Source organism: Stomoxys calcitrans, chromosome 1, assembly GCF_963082655.1.
Source record: "Stomoxys calcitrans chromosome 1, idStoCalc2.1, whole genome shotgun sequence".
Lineage (NCBI taxonomy): Eukaryota > Metazoa > Arthropoda > Insecta > Diptera > Muscidae > Stomoxys > Stomoxys calcitrans.
In genome coordinates this window covers 137178300-137189904 of record NC_081552.1, presented here as the reverse complement: position 1 = coordinate 137189904, position 11605 = coordinate 137178300, and the positions used below count along the sequence as shown (strand labels likewise).

Sequence of the window (11605 nt, the reverse complement as noted above, 5' to 3'; positions counted from 1 at the left end):
GAAATCTCGTTGACAGATAGTGTGCCCCGCGAGAAAAAATTGTACTCAGCTGTTTGCTGTACACTATCTGGGTAAATTTGTCTTGTGTGTACGTGTGCAGGTTTATAATAATGTCATTTCGTAAGCATTTAAATACATTGGCAATTAATTGAAACGAAATTTGAATTGGCGCAGCGACATGTCGCCAATGTTTTGCTTATAGAACTCAGTACAACTTCTACGGAATGTGTTCGCATTTTCTTTGTCAACATTTGTTTATAAAGCCTAGTACTGACTTCGACTTTTCACACGAACAACTGTCAAAACGCACTATAAAAAATAGGCCGAATCAACTCAGCTTCCATATTGTTGTCTTTGTTGTGTGTTGCTGCTGTGCTTTGTTCGTGTTCTGACAAAGAAAAGAGTCCGTCGGGTTTCGCAAAAATTTAATAGGGATTTTCGCTGTGAATGACAGTTTTTCAGCCGAAAAGCAGAAATCAGTGCTAGGCTTTTCGGACGATAAACTGTCAAAACGCATTATAAAAATATGGTCACGAAGAAACTGTGAATCCAATCCGTAGAAGTGGTACTGAGTTCTATTATATTAGCGACATACCGCTGCGTCAATACAAATGTTGCTTCAATTAATTGCCAATGCAGTTAAATGTCACGAAATGGGCACCTATCAACTCTGCTTCGATGATGTTGTGTGTTGTTGTTTCACTTTTATTTTTGATCTGGCCAAGAATGAGTCCGTCGGATTTCGCAAAAATGTAATAGACATTTCGCTGTGAATAAAGTCAATACATTGTTGCATGGGACTTATATTTTTTAATTCGACTGTTTTCCTGTGCATACCGGCAGCGTTTTTGATTAGGTGTTGTTCGTAGCTGCCGAGATATAGTGGTAGTGGCAGTTGCCAAACAATATATTGTGTTCACTATCTGCCAAAATCAGTGATTAGTGCAACTCTGATTTGAGTACGTTACTAGTTCGCGCCATTTTTTGTTGTTTGTGTGTGTTATAGTTCATAACTATAATACACACACACAACCAAAACTCGTTGACAAATAGTGCTTTTCGCTAGAAAAAAATAGTGCATTTCGCCAGAAAAAATTGTACTCAGCTGTTTATGGTACACTACCTGGTAGTTATGTCATGGTAGCTGCCATGACATAATTATAGTTAAGAACCATAACTCACAAACAACAAAAATGGCGCAAACAAGTAACATACTCAAAATCAGAGTTGCCCGAATCACTGATTTTGATAGACAGTGCACTTAATATTTTGTTGTTGGGCAACTGCCACTACCAGTAAATGAATAAAAACACATAACCAAAACTCGTTCACTAAAAAAATTGCATTCAGCTGTTGACGGTACACTACCAGGTAATTATATCATGTCTTATACCATGTAATTGGTATACGTGCCTGGTTTGAAATACTTAAGTCAAAAAACAAGTAAAACCGTGCTGAGTTTAGCCGGGCCGAATCTTATTAATTGAGTTTGTATTTGAATTATTTTGGTCACAAGAAGTCACATCTCGTTATCGGTACTTGGGGCCTATATCACCGTTTTGGCCGATTCGTATAAAACTTGGCATTGATTTTATAAGCCAAAAGATAGAGGCTTGGGCCAAATCAGGTGAAAATTTAGGCTTCTAAGGGCTGTCAGAAGTAAAATCCGGGAATTGATTTATAAGGGGGCTATATCTGTTTATAGACCGATTAGGATTATACTTGGCATGGTTATTGAAAGTCATAACCCATGTCTTTGTTTTATATTTCAAAGAAATCGGATGAAAGTTGAGGCTTCTAGGGGCTCAAGAAGTCAAACCGGAGGATCAGTTTATATGTTGACTATATCTGTTTATAGACCGATTCGGATTCGGATATAGAAAGTCATAACTCATACCTTTGTTTTATATTTTAGAGAAATCGGTTGAAAATTGAGGCCCGATATGGCCCATTTGCAATCCACAATGACCTACATCAATAAGAAGTATCTGTGCAAATTTTCAAGCTGCTAGCTTTACGTGTTGTAATGAACACGAATCAAATTTAGCTTTTGATGCATATTTCCAAACCTTCTAAAAGCATCTGGGATCTTGGAAAGAGGTAGGGTTGCGGGAGCCTTTGAGTTTGCTAGCTACAGTCGTTGTTATTATAGACTCCCTTTTTATTTTAATTAAAATTGTTTCACACAAAAATAAATGCCTTAAAGAATCCCCATTTTAACAAATAAAACCATAAAACAATAAAGAAAAATATTCTTAACAGACTTTGTAATAAACTAAAACAACTAACAAATGAAAATAACAATAAAATTATGTCCTCATTCCTCGGAAATTTGACAGCACGTAGAGACACAAACTAGAACTTGCGGAAAGCTACGAACAATTTTAATCAATCGAATCGATGGTTCCTATGGTCGAAGTGCAACAGAAAAGGCTGAAATATTTGCAACACATCTGGAAGATACATTCCGTCCACTTGAAAATATTTGGAATGAACAACTTGACAAAATTAAAAAAAATTATATTGAAAATATTAAACCGGAGATATATGGAGAAATAACATATATTATTAACAAGGACTTGAGCGATAAAAAATCACAATGATATGATATAATAACCGCAAAAATTATAAAAAGCTATCTACGAAAGCCTTAAGAAAATTGTTGTATAATGTTAATGCTTGTTTTCGATTACGACATGTTCCTCTAGAATGGAAAGTCGCTTAAATAATAATAATTTTCAGGTAAACCACAACATGAAATAACATCGTATAGACCAATGTCAATCCTTCCAATTCTATCAAAAATATTTGAAAAAGTTTTGCTGAAAAAGTTGCAACCTATAATAAAAAGAAGACAGCTGATACCAAGTCACCAATTTGGATTTAGAAACCAGCACACTACCGTCGATCATCATCCACCGAATCATAAACGTAGCAGAAAGAGCTATTGAAACCAAAGACGTATGTTCTGCTGTTTTTCTTGACGTAGGTCAAGCGTTTGATAAAGCTTGGCATCGAGGGTTGCTTGAGTCATATTTGGACAATAGGTGTTTTAGAATTAAATTAGAAAACGAGTTTTCAAATTTAAAACCAATAGAAGCCGGAATCCCACAAGGAAGTATCCTTGGCCTGGTGTTGTATCTACTATTGGGTTGCCCAAAAAGTAATTGTGGATTTTTTAAAAGAAAGTAAATGCATTTTCAATAAAACTTAGAATGAACTTTAATCAAATATGCTTTTTTTACACTTTTTTTCTAAAGCAAGCTAAACGTAACAGCTGATAACTGACAGAAGAAAGAATGCAATTACAGAGTCACAAGCTGTGAAAAAATTTGTCAACGCCGACTATATGAAAAATCCGCAATTACTTTTTGGGCAACCCAATATATACTAGAGACACCCCTAATCCGCCTACTGCTAAAATAGTTAAGTTTGCAGATGACACCGCTATTCTTACAACTGCTAAAACTGCAACAGAAGTAACCAACAAGCTACAAATAGTGTTATCGATATCATAACTTGGGCGCATGAGATTAAATGAAAATAATCAATTCATATACTTTTTACGAACAGAAACACGACTCATATCCCTTTATACATAAAAAGAACAATTGAGCCATTTGCAAAGTACCTTGGTATAACACTTGATACCAAAATCAAATGGAAAGAACATGTGAAGAAAAAGAAAATAAGGAAATAAAAATAAAAGTCAGTCAATTCTACTGGATTCTCACAGACAAAAGAGTTTATACAGAAAACTTATTATTTCTTTACAATCAAATCATAAAGCCAATATGGTGGCTGTTAACCGAATTCAGAAAACTCAGAACTAAATACTACACACCATAGTTAACGCACAATGGTACATAAGAAATAGTGATCTTCATAAAGATCTCAAAATCGAAACCATTGTCGAAGAAATATCTCTCATGCCCAAAAGCATACAGATAAATAAACACACATGAAAACTCGGATCTGATAGATGTTTACTACAACTATTCCACCATAAAAAAATTATAAAATTACTAGATGATAAAAAAAAAGAAATTACGAAAAAAAACTAATGTTATAATTAAGGCAAATATCAGGAAATTTCTTCGAAACCTAACATGGAAAATTGCTCTGGTTTTATGAAAAATTGCCTCAAACCCTCACCTGCCTGCGTCCTAATGCTCATATCATAGGAACTCAATTCCGATTACACTACATTTTTATACCACCATCCTTCTTAGTTGGAAATGTCTTAAAAGGCTTAACCAATAATTTTAAAGAAAATAACGACGAAACTCCATTTAAAAATGAGCGGAAAAATTGATGGAAAGTGTTTGTTTCGCTATAAATTGATTTTTCATCTAAAGAAAGTTTACATTTTACGACGCCCAAAAAGAGCACAACCACAGTTGTAGCTGAGTGTTTGCTAGTGTTAGTGATGTTGCTCACATGTATTTACCTAAGTGGACAAAAATAAAGTGTTTACGGAGGCATAAATTAGAAAGTATTTTTTTTATATAAATAACTATACTCAAAAGAAAAATAAATATCTCTCAATCAATCTGTACGAAATAATAAGGTTTGTGAAAGAATGTGTTGTGCTTTTGGTCTTGCAATTACAACAACAATATTTGTATAAAAGTGGAGGATGCTGACAAAGGCTTTTGGAAGGTTGTGCTTATTTAAGTTATAACTGTGAAAATACTACACAATCTAATTATTTTTACAAATAAATGCTGCATTTGTCACTTTTTTAAGTGTTTTCTGTTTCATTATTTGTTAATTACGAGGGGGTGGTTTTGGTTGAAATTACAACACATACATGAATTTTAGTATGACCCACAAACTCACATTTGTGTGTACACATGCACTTAAGCAGCTGATAAATAGTTTAAATGGCAACAAAAAAATCAAATGTTGTGACCTTCCCAAACCACCAAAAGAATGATTTTCGGAAATTTTTCCACAAAAAAGAACTTACCAGCCTTTAAGGGGCAGCTTTTACTATGATAAAAATGTGTGCTATACGTATTTAAGGAAGAGCTAGTTTAGCAATTTTAACAAAATATTAGGAAACTTTTTTTTGTTGAAATTGTTAGTTCAGTTAAATTCGTATTTTATATAAAAAATAGATTTAAATTTTAAGCACTTAATGAAAGAATTTTAATAGTAATTTTACGCATATTAGAGAAAATTTTAAGTTAACATGTTGCAGGGTGCGAACTTGATCTAAAGCTCTTGACTTTTATATATATATAGTTTTTCCGAATATTCAAAATTACTTTAATTGAAGAAAGAACCAATTATATTCTTGTTTCTTTTTTTGTCTCGTCTTTAATAAATTCTATTTTGGTTTAAGTTTCAGTGCGTTTAAGGCTGGGCATTGTGCAATGTGCAAAGCAAAGAAAAATCTTTGCTTTTCTCAAAGGTCTTCGAGAAAATTATTCTTACAAATAGCCTCAATCAGGCAAGGCAAACGTTTATCGGGTGTATAGATCAGTCAGGGTTATAGCTCCAATTCGCTCGATGGGGCCTTTCGTGGTCAAGGCCAAGAATCAAGTCGAGCCTAAGACAGGTCTTTGGTTCGAGGTACACAACTCCGTTGAATCGTCTTGATGCACACCTACTCTTTGGACAATGTGTGATCTCAGATTGTCCAGGTGGTTCAAACAGCAAAGTCTGGGAGGCCATACCAACGAAAACTATGGACCTTATCTCCCAAATATCGATCCAAATTAACCTCAGGATCTTCGGAAAGGCCGAACTATGATGACACTCTGAAATGTGATTATGCCACAATTATTAAGAGCCCCCATAGATTTCAACTGCAATAGGTCATATTACCTTCAAAATAAGTATATCACAAGAATTTGACTAAGGCAATAACACAAAATATAAGCACTTTTGGACTTTAAGAGTGAAGATTTAATGTAAAGGTTTAGATTTGTTAACAAAAACACAGGAAATGAACCTTAATTTGGCTGCAATTCAACCTAGCACATGCTCTGTTTCAGCCAAATATTTGAAACAAAAGATGTCAAAAGCGAGTCATAGGTTCGGAGTCATATTATCGTTGCCAATCTCATGTAAGTCAGGGGGAGGTCTTGGTCAAATAAAAGTATCTGAAAACTATTTCTTTCCAAAAAAAAAAAGAAAACTTAAGTACAATTTAAACGGGGTTTCGGCACAATGGGCAGAATATTATCCCTAAAATAGTCCGATTTCTACATGGGTTCAATGGTTGGCCGGTTATGATCAAGCGACACCCACACCCATGTACTGTATGCTTATACATATGTACATAGCTGCCACTGACCCGTGGTAACCAAAGTGGTCGAAAGCACAGGAAAAAAAATAACAACGACCCAAGAAGTCGTTGTTGGTTTCTTTTACTGTTTCATAAAACATATCAAAACAAATGGTAAAAATTGTAAAAAAAACTACATCTGGTGCTGCTATCAGCCAGAAAAAAAATTGGGAAGATTCTTAAGTACATAAAATTAACCCGCATGAGAAATAAATCTGTCAAAAGACGAAACCAACGAATTCGGTATGATTGGAATTTACCAAAGGTTTAAAAGAAGTCTGATGTTGCTTAAAAAAAATTATGTCATGAATGGATGGCCAAATGAAACCAAGGACAAAAACAAAGAAGATATGAATATTCCCTGTCCAATGTGGCTTGTGAGACGCCGTTAAACAAGGTATTTTCGAAATCAAATAAGAAAAAAAATACAATCTTCTGAATGTCCACCACAGTGTTCGACCGCTATCGCGATTTCGACAGACGGATGGATATGACTAGTAAGACTCAGAATGTCGAGACGATCCAGAACATATATACTTTATGCGGTCGCAAATCAATATTTCGAGGTGTTTCAAACGGAATGACTAGATTAGTACAGCCTCATCCTATGGTGGTGGGTATAATAACGGTATTGTGGTGTCGTTAATATTTTTTTGATTTAACTCGAAATCATAACATAGGCTTGATATATCCACTAGAATATTTTTCAAATCTTTATGAAACACTTAACTTTCAGCCCTTTTTAGTAACATTTTAAAATTTGTATTTTACATCCCTAGTTCACATGTATAGTCAGCGTTGCCAACTTGATATCTATCAAGTTAGTGCGGACATTTAACGTAAGGAATACAACACTACAGGGAACCAGAGAGTTCTGTAGGTAAGAGCCAGAATAAAAACAAATAAATGTCGGAAAATTAGGGAAATGCGCACTGGTAGCGGTCCTACAAAAGGCATAACGGCGAGAATTAGCTCTTTTTATAACCTTTGAGATTTCGTCAAGAAACTATATTTTTTTATCCAGCAGACAAAGAAGTGCAAAGTTTAAAATTTATATAAGTTCTAAACAGAACATTTATTTTGTTGATTGTGTTTGGTTGTGTGTTACATATACATGTTTTTGGTGCGTGCTTAACCATCTATAAAAACCACTTGATGTTAGACATGAGTGTGAATGTGTTTTCTCTTTGTATTCCTTAAAGATATCGCCAAATTCAAAGCTAACCGCAACCAAAGCGAAGAAAATTCTGAATCCTTCAAGTATTAGCCAGGGGGGAAGTCAGCTAAAATTGTTTTATGTCAAATATTGATGCCAAGATACGGTTCAAATTGCTTATCCTTATCGTGGTAGAACCCGGTTGAGCCGAAGTGCCCAGAGATCCATCTGATATGTGGTGATGTAGACACCGTTTTTATACCCTCCACCATAGGATATGGGGTATACTAATTTCGACATTCTGTTTGTAACACCTCGAAATATGCGTCTGAGGCCCCATAAAGTATATATATTCTTGATCGCCATGTCATTTTAACTCTATCTAGCCGTGTCCGTCGGTTCATCTGCCTGTCGAAAGCACGCTAACTTTCGTAGGAGTAAAGCTAGACGCTTGAAATTTTGCACAAATACTTTTTATTAGTGTAGGTCGGTTGGTATTGTAAATGGGCCAAATCGGTCCATGTTTCGATATAGCTGCGCTAAGTATGGTTCAAATCGGTCAGTGCTGCCATATAAACTGATCTTGGGCCTTGACTTCTTGACCCTCTAGAGGGCGTAATTCTCGTTCGATTTGACTGAAATTTTGCACGTAGTGTTTTGGTGTCACTTCCAACAACTGTGTTAGTTATGATTAAAATCGGTCCATAATCTGGTATAGCTATCATATAAACCGATCTTGGATCTTGATTTCTTGAGCAAATAGAGGGCGCAATTATCATCCGATTTGGCAGAAATTTTGTACAACGGCTTCTCTTATGACCTTCAATATGCGTGTTCAATATGGTCTAAATCGATCAATAGCTTGATACAGCTCTCATATAAACCGATCTTCCGATTTTGCCTCTTGAGCCGCAATTCTTATCCGAATGAACTGAAACATTACACAATGACTTCTATAATGTTCATTTATGGTCTGAATCGGACAATAACTTGATATAGCTCTAATAGTATAACAGTTCTTATTCAATATTTTTTGTTTGCCTAAAAAAAGATACCGCGCATAGAACTCGACAAATGCGATCCATGGTGGAGGGTATATAAGATTCAGTCCGGCCGAACTTAGCACTCCCTTACTTGTTTTCTATAACCTGAAGTGAGACGAAGAAATAACTACTAGTTTTTGGACACAAGGTAAAATAATAATTCAATAAATAAAGGGTGATTTTTTTGAGGTTAGGATTTTCATGCATTAGTATTTGACAGATCACGTGGGATTTCAGACATGGTGTCAAAGAGAAAGATGCTCAGTATGCTTTGACATTTCATCATGAATAGACTTACTAACGAGCAACGCTTGTAAATCATTGAATTTTATTACCAAAATCAGTGTTCGGTTCGAAATGTGTTCAAATTTTGACAAATTTTGTTCAGCGATGAGGCTCATTTCTGGTTGAATGGCTACGTAAATAAGCAAAATTGCCGCATTTGGAGTGAAGAGCAACCAGAAGCCGTTCAAGAACTGCCCATGCATCCCGAAAAATGCACTGTTTGGTGTGGTTTGTACGCTGGTGAAATCATTGGACCGTATTTTTTCAAAGATGCTGTTGGACGCAACGTTACGGTGAATGAACACATTTCGAACCGAACACTGATTTTGGTAATAAAATTCAATGATTTGCAAGCGTTGCTCGTTAGTAAGTCTATTCATGATGAAATGTCAAAGCATACTGAGCATCTTTCTCTTTGACACCATGTCTGAAATCCCACGTGATCTGTCAAATACTAATGCATGAAAATCCTAACCTCAAAAAAATCACCCTTTACATATCTACCATTAAGTGTCCATCGGCTATCGAACCGCTATATTGAGAAGAATATGCGTGAGCACCTTGGTGATATACAACTGAAAGAAAAAAATGTTATAAGATTTGATTTTTTTAATCCAAAGACAAACAATTATATCTAAATGAATTGTGTCGTAATGTTAAGTTATGATTGTTTGTAGTTAGTGTGTTATTTTATAAGTTCATCTTTTTCCCGTTTTTAATTGTGAGAAATTTTTAAAGGCCAGAAATTGAGTAAGTGAGTGTAAGGTAATCTAAATATACGAAGGGAAGAAGGATAGTGCTTTAGATTTCTTTTATGGACTATATGATAATGTCCACTAAATCAAAAAGTAACCGAGCTCGTTTAGATAGGACCAAATATCAGTAAAGTTGCCAGATTTGGGATTAACTGTAACCTTCCATTTGGTATGTGATTGGTAGTCTAAAATAGTGTCTTAACTTAAAGTAGCAGCAGGTGTTAAGAATACCGTATTTGTTCTTTTAATATGTTTAGAGTCTAGGGTTAAGTCAATTAACTATGAAAATAAATTTTGTATGTTTGAGCGTTTAGTATAATATGAACTGCTAAGTGTATTTCTGTGAAAGAGGTAAGTGTTCGGGGATACGGGATCCTTTAAAATATGTTGTTTTTAGGACAAAAGGGTTAAGGTTTGGCGGGCAAAGTGTGGGGACAAGAAACGTCAAGTTCCCGAGTCTTGGCCGTGTAGCGTATTGTCATTTAATTTTGTTTGTGTATTCCTTCATTTCTGTAAAATTTATTGTTTGACCCCTAGGGCTGATGGTGGCAGGGTTGAGAACCCCCTGGATAAATATGCTACGACTGAGAGACTCGGAACCCCACCATAGCGCCGCATTAGGCGGTCACATAACAACATGGCGAAACAATTAAAGGTGGACTCATTTGTACAACAACCGCAAATCATATAGTGCAATCCGTCATCTTACCATCAAGCGGATCGATGTTTCGCCAACACACACAAAGAAATTTGTGTCAAACAAAAATCTGACATCTTAATACCGTCAAACCTAGTCGGCTGTTAACAACTGTTCGCGTAAGACCTCCCTATTAAATCCGCCTTGAAGTAATACTAGGCTTAAAGCAGAGAATTCTGTTTAGTTTTCGGAATTGTTGCGAAAATTGTCAATAAAATTTAATATTTTTTAAACTTAATGATATCAAATTTTTTGTACTAACTCAATCTTACATTCATATTACACTAGGAGTTAATTGTTTTAAGTGCTCCTTTTAAGCCGTTAGCGAATTCTTGTTTGAATCATTAAGTGAAGCGGACATATTTTTATTGCGCTCCACAAGAATTTTCTGTGGCTCGTAATAGGTAGTTGTTATCGGAGGAATTTTTTAAGTCTCTCGAGGAAAGCTACGATCCCCCCTGCCACAATCGAGAAAGGAGGGGATGGCATCGAAACGGGACCCGACAAGCCCTGTGTGGATGGGTCATCCGGTTGGACTAGGCTGAAGGTGGGCGCTAGCGGGGAAGCACGGAACTCAAAAAGTACTTCAACAGCAGCAGCTAGTGAAGCAACTCAGGAGGAATCGTTCTAACGAATCTTGTGTGGATGGGCTCCTGGTGGAATCAGAAGACGAGGCTTACACAACAGTGGTGGAAGTTTTGAATCCTGACTATGGTCCGGTTTCAACAAATAAATCTCCACCATTGTAAGACCGCTTCGGCGGCACTAAAGGTCCTCCTGATGGCTATGGGATTTGACGTGGTTCTTATCCAGGAACCATGGGTATGTGGAGGAATAGTATATGGACTAAGAATTCCGTGATTTAAACTTCTCAATAGTGCGGGAAATGGGTGACACAAAGCCTGTATTCTTGCAAAGAGTAGTCTAAATGTTTGTCTCTTTCCGTCGCTAAGTACTGAAGATCAGTAACCAGACTTGAAATAAACAAGTCTTATTACTGGCTGGCTTCCCGGCACACGATTCAAAGATGCCGCCTTCAAACCTTAAGTCGCTGCAGTAGTGGTCACTCGGCTAAACAGAAGAAAGGCGGATTGGGATTAATTTCGGCACAATTTTTGCACATTTATCCCTTCTAGACCAAAAAATGGAGTGGAAACTGCGGATAATATAGACATAGTGGTCCAGCGGATCACGATGGTCCTGAATGACTCGCTTGTGTCAACAAGCCCTAGTGCCAAGCCAAGGGGCAATCAGCGACCGCCATGGTGGAACCCAGAGTTGGTTGGTCTTAGGAAGAACTGCAGAAAACTCTTCAACAGAGCAAATGCCACAAGGCACCACACGATTGGGACATCTATAAGGCTATGGTAA

General features: G+C 36.2%; 1 long non-coding RNA gene across 1 annotated transcript; it reads left to right on the top strand.

Moving 5' to 3' along the window:
* Positions 1-1202: 1202 nt before the first annotated feature.
* LOC106088931 (uncharacterized) lies at positions 1203-10472 on the top strand. The gene is made up of 2 exons (XR_001221530.2): positions 1203-1371; positions 10075-10472. It is a non-coding gene; the product is annotated as an uncharacterized LOC106088931 (long non-coding RNA).
* Positions 10473-11605: the final 1133 nt, after the last annotated feature.